At 28.9% G+C, this 5,000-nt stretch overlaps 1 protein-coding gene across 3 annotated transcripts in view; it reads right to left on the bottom strand.

Moving 5' to 3' along the window:
• The window catches only part of LOC124953200, a 101,373-nt gene that overhangs the window by 43,165 nt on the left and 53,208 nt on the right, over positions 1–5,000 (bottom strand). For 2 of the 3 annotated variants that reach the window (XR_007102160.1, XR_007102149.1), the window contains one exon: positions 4,727–4,879. The exons of the other annotated variant lie outside the window; for it this stretch is intronic. The gene's annotated coding sequence lies outside the window, so the exon portion shown is untranslated. Of the gene's footprint in view, positions 1–4,726; positions 4,880–5,000 lie in introns of those variants that run through there. 3 annotated transcript variants of the gene reach the window in all.

The following is a 5,000-nucleotide window of genomic DNA, read 5'->3' on the forward strand; positions in this document are numbered from 1 at the left end:
AAATATAATAACATATATCTGTATAAATGCAAACATTAAATATCGAATTAAAATACAATGGAAAAATGAAAAATTTATCGTAGTAATTTTAATTGGACACCATCGTCTCTATCTTAACGTGAATAAGTTTGACAAGGAAAAAATCTGTTAAAAAAGAGAAAGGAGAAAAGAAAAGACAAAGAAAACAAAAAAGAAAGAGAAAGAAAGAAAGAAAGAAAGAAAGAAGGCAAGAAAGAAAGAAAGAAAGAAAGAAAGAAAGAAAGAAAGAAAAAAAAGGATCGAAGGGATAGTTTAGAAATAAAGGACACTCAAGAGGGTACACTTCGTTCGTTTCTGAGCTGTCAGAGAGTAGTTTTGAAGAGGCGGAGAGGAAGAGGAGTACAGAAAAAGGAGGATAAAGAAGAGGAAGAGGAAGAGAAGAAGGAGGAGGAGGAGGAGGAGGAATAGGAGGGGACGAGAAAGTGGAGGAAGGGCAACAAGTGCCTGTGTCCATCCCAGTAAAGGGATGAGAAAGGCTCCGAAAGGTTTGGTGTCTCGATATATATACATGGCTATCATCTTCGAAATTTTCTCTCTCTCTCTCTCTCTCTCATTCACACGTCAAGCTGTGTTACTTCAAGAATAAGAAGAGAAAGAAGAAAGTATAGGACGATGATGATGACGATGATGATGATGATGATGATGAAGATCGGAAGGGAAAGAAAAGGGCCAACCAGAAAAGCAACAAACCAGCAGCCCTTTCGTTGAACTTAAAAGTTCGGTTCGTTTGACACTCGATAGTTTTACTCAGACACAATTTTCCATATACATGGTGTACTAAAAAAGTAACACGAAACGTCGTTCCTACTGTTTCTTTTCCTTTTCCTTTTTGTTTTCTAATATTAATCACTCCTTTTCTTTTCTCTTTCTTTCTTTCTTTCTTTCTTTCTTTCTTTCTGTCTTTCTTTCTTTTTATGAAACGTAAATTGAAAGAGAGAACGATGATTTTTATACAAGTTGTCGTATGAAAATTTACGCTTTCATATTTCTTTTCTTCTTCTTCTTCTTATTTTTTTTTCTTTTTTTTTTTTTTTTTTTTTTTTTTTTCTATATCAATCGTTCTTATTTAATCGTGAAAAATTAGAAGTAAGAGTGAAAATGTGATCTCATTGTAAAAGAATTTCTTTCAATTGAATAAAAATTAATATTACGTGTTATTATTAATGTTTAGTAATAAAAAAAAAAAAAGAAGAAAAAAAAAAAGAAAGAAAATTACTTTGGATCGAACGAAAATCGATGGTATTGTTATAAGTGTCAAGAAAAAAAACAACAACAACAACAACAACAAAAAAAAGAAAAAAGAAAAAGAAAAAAAAACGAAAAGAAGAAGAGAGAAAAAAAAAGAGAGAGAGAGAGAGAGAATGAAAAACGACATTATTTTATCGAATGAAAAAAAGGATGAAACTTGTGAAAGGTATAAGATGCATATGTGCATGTGCAGTGTGTATAAGGTGACAAAAAAAAAGAAAAAAAAGAAAAAAAAAAAAAGAAAAAGAAAAAAGAAGAAAAAATCGAAGAAACAAAAAAGAGAAAGAAAAAGAAAAAAGATAAGAAAATAAACAAGACTATTGGCTACCACCGATGATCGCCGATATCAATCGTATTCGTTGAATGTAAATTAATAGTAAAGATTATAAGGGAAAAAAAGTGACGCTCGATTAATCGAAGATAGATCGACTCGATGACGTTCTCGTTCGATTCCCTGTATTATGAGATTGTAAGTGTGTGTGTGTGTGTGTGTGTGTCCGCTATATTATATATTTCTGTGTGATGTGTGTGTGTGTGTATATATGTATGTGTCTATTACTCGTTGAAAATATATGAAACGAACGAAGAGAAATCTCTTCTTCTTCTTCTTTTTCTTCTTCATCTTCTTCTTCATCTTCTTCTTCTTCTTCTTCTTCTTCTTCTTCTTGAGAGAAGGAGACGTTTCTTGCCGTTAGCCGTCCATCAGATAGCATCTTTCCGTTTGATAAATCACTACCGGAAATTCCAACAAAAAAGTACATCGTTCGTTCGCGCTCTAGATGCTTAATTGGCGAGCACCCGTTAGTATTTCTCTCTCTCTCTCTCTCTCTCTCTCTCTCTCTCTCTCTCTCTCTTTCTCTATCTCTCTCTTTTTCTCTGTCTCTTACTCTCTCATTTCTCTTTCTCTTCGAGTTTCTTTGAGAAAATATTCTTATCTGATGTTCTCGTGGACCAAACTTGGATGCTGCTTTATGTTACTTTAAATATTTTATAAATATATATATATATATATATATGTATGTATGTGGGTGTGTGTGTGTGTTTATTATGATTTAATCGTTAATAAAAAAAATATTATTTGTATGATTATGATGATTAATATATTTTTTTTTTTAATCATATAATAAATATTTTATTATTTAATAAATTATTTTAATCATTAATATATATTGATATAATAAAAATTATCATAGATTAGTGAAATTATTTCTAATTAAATATTATTTATTTCAATTATAATTAATTTCATAATCTGTATTATTTTAAATATATAAATATATACATATGTGTGTGTCTGTGTGTGTGTGTGTGTTTGTGCGTACTATGATTTAATAATTGATAATAAAAGATATGAAATATTATTTATTTTATTATTTAATAAATTATTTTAATCATTAATATATATTGATATAATAAAAATTATCATAGATTAGTGAAATTATTTCTAATTAAATATTATTTATTTCAATTATAATTAATTTCATAATCTGTATTATTTTAAATATATAAATATATACATATGTGTGTGTCTGTGTGTGTGTGTGTGTTTGTGCGTACTATGATTTAATAATTGATAATAAAAGATATGAAATATTATTTATATAATTATAATATTACAAAGATTTTATACAAAATAAATCATTAAATATGATAGATGATGGAACGATGAGAACAAAGATTTTTCACATTGAAAACAAACAAACAAATAAATAAATAAATAAATAAATAAATTAAGTATTAAATCGATATGGATATCGATTAATTTGGTCGTACATCTTTTTACGAGACACAATTATTCACGTACGTACACACACACATACACACACATATATATATATATATATATACATTTTGATGGCGCGTGCTACGATGAAAGACAAGAAGGGTGGGAATGAGGAGAGGTGGGGAGCCGAAAACAGTGAGCCCTTTGTGCGACCACCAATATATTTATCTGTCAACAATTGCACCGGGGAAACGATCGACGAGGAAGGGTCGAAAGTTAGACGGGAAGCTACACGGGATTCACGCTCATCCTGATTGATATTAATTGCTAAAAGGATCATGGTGAAACGTAAAATATAAATATAAAAGAAAGAAAAAGAAAAAAAAAAGAAGAAAAGGAAAAAAAAACAAAAACAAAAACACGAAGCGCCATTTTTTTTCCAAATACGACAATTATTTAAAGAGCGATGGTTAAGGTGCATCACACTAACACACATACAAACACATATATACAAATAAATACACATATATAGACACACACAGATATGCCCATTTACGTTCGATCAAAATCATTTTTATTTATAAACATTTTTTATCATTACAAATTGTACATCCAATGATAATTAATAATAATAATATATATATATATATATATTAATTTACATTAATAAATAATTAACGATCGCCAATCGATCGTTGCGTTCATTTTGATAATTTAGAATTTGACTTCTGTTGACCTTTCGACTGTGTAAATAATAATAATAATAAAAAAAAAAAAAGAAAAAAAGAAAAATGAAAAGAACGAAAAGAAAGGAAATAGGAAAGATAGAAAAGTAGAAAAAAAAAAGAAAAAGAAGACGAATACGTTCGAATTATTCGTTCGATTCGTTTAATTAAAATTAAATTTAATCATTGAATTAAAAAATATTAATTTAATTATACTCACATAAGTATGATCGAAGGATGGTATCTCGTTTTCGTAGATACTACTTGGCTGCTTGGATCGATATCAAGAGATTATTTTCTTTTGCTCTTCGATTATTTCGTCGACTATTGAACAAAATCAGCTTTCACAATGATCTCAGAATTATATCTATCTGTCAAATCATTGTGAAAACCAGTTTCGTCTTAATAATTCCGGATAGGTGAGGAGGAGATGACCGTCCAACTTCTCAATGATCTATGAGGTCATCATCATCATCGTCGTCATCATCATCATCATCATCATGATCGTCATCTTCTTCCTCTTCATCATCGTCCTTCTCCTCGTCCTCGTCGTAGTCATCAAATTGATTATTTTCAAAGTTAAATATCCTCGTCGATGATCCTTCGTCGATGATTCTTATAAATATGCAATGATTTGCAATGATTTTTTTTTCTTTTTTTTCTTTTTTTTCTTTTCTTTTTTTTTCAATAATAACAGTCGATCATCGATCGAGATTTGTTTAATAAACGATTACACCTAATTCACGTTGCGATTTTTCTGTGAAATGGAGAAGAAAAAAAAGGGAAAGAAAAGAAAAGAAAGAGAAAAGAAAATTTAAATAAATCTTTAATCACGCTTTTCTTTATTTTATTTTATTGTTACTTAATTGATCTATTTTATTATTTATTTTATTTAATTTAGTTAAATTTTATTTTATTATTTTATTTTTAGAACAGATTTTCTCTCTCTCTTTCCCTCTCTCTCTCTTCCTTTTTTCTTTTTCTTTCTTTCTCGTACTCTTAGAAATTTCTTTTTCTTCTCTTTTTCTTCTTCTTCTTTTTCATCATCATCATCTTCTTCTTCTTCTTCTTCTTATTATTATTATTATTATTATTATTATTTCGGTGTGTTAGATGTATCGGACGACGAATTTCTGTGAAGATCCTAAAATAACAAGTAGACGTGTGCCAGACGTCGAATATTTCTAATTTCGAGAATCGGTCCGGCGTTCTTTTCAATTTTCTTTATAAACTTCAACGAATACGCGCGAAAAATATTCTACGAA

Source organism: Vespa velutina, chromosome 11, assembly GCF_912470025.1.
Source record: "Vespa velutina chromosome 11, iVesVel2.1, whole genome shotgun sequence".
Lineage (NCBI taxonomy): Eukaryota > Metazoa > Arthropoda > Insecta > Hymenoptera > Vespidae > Vespa > Vespa velutina.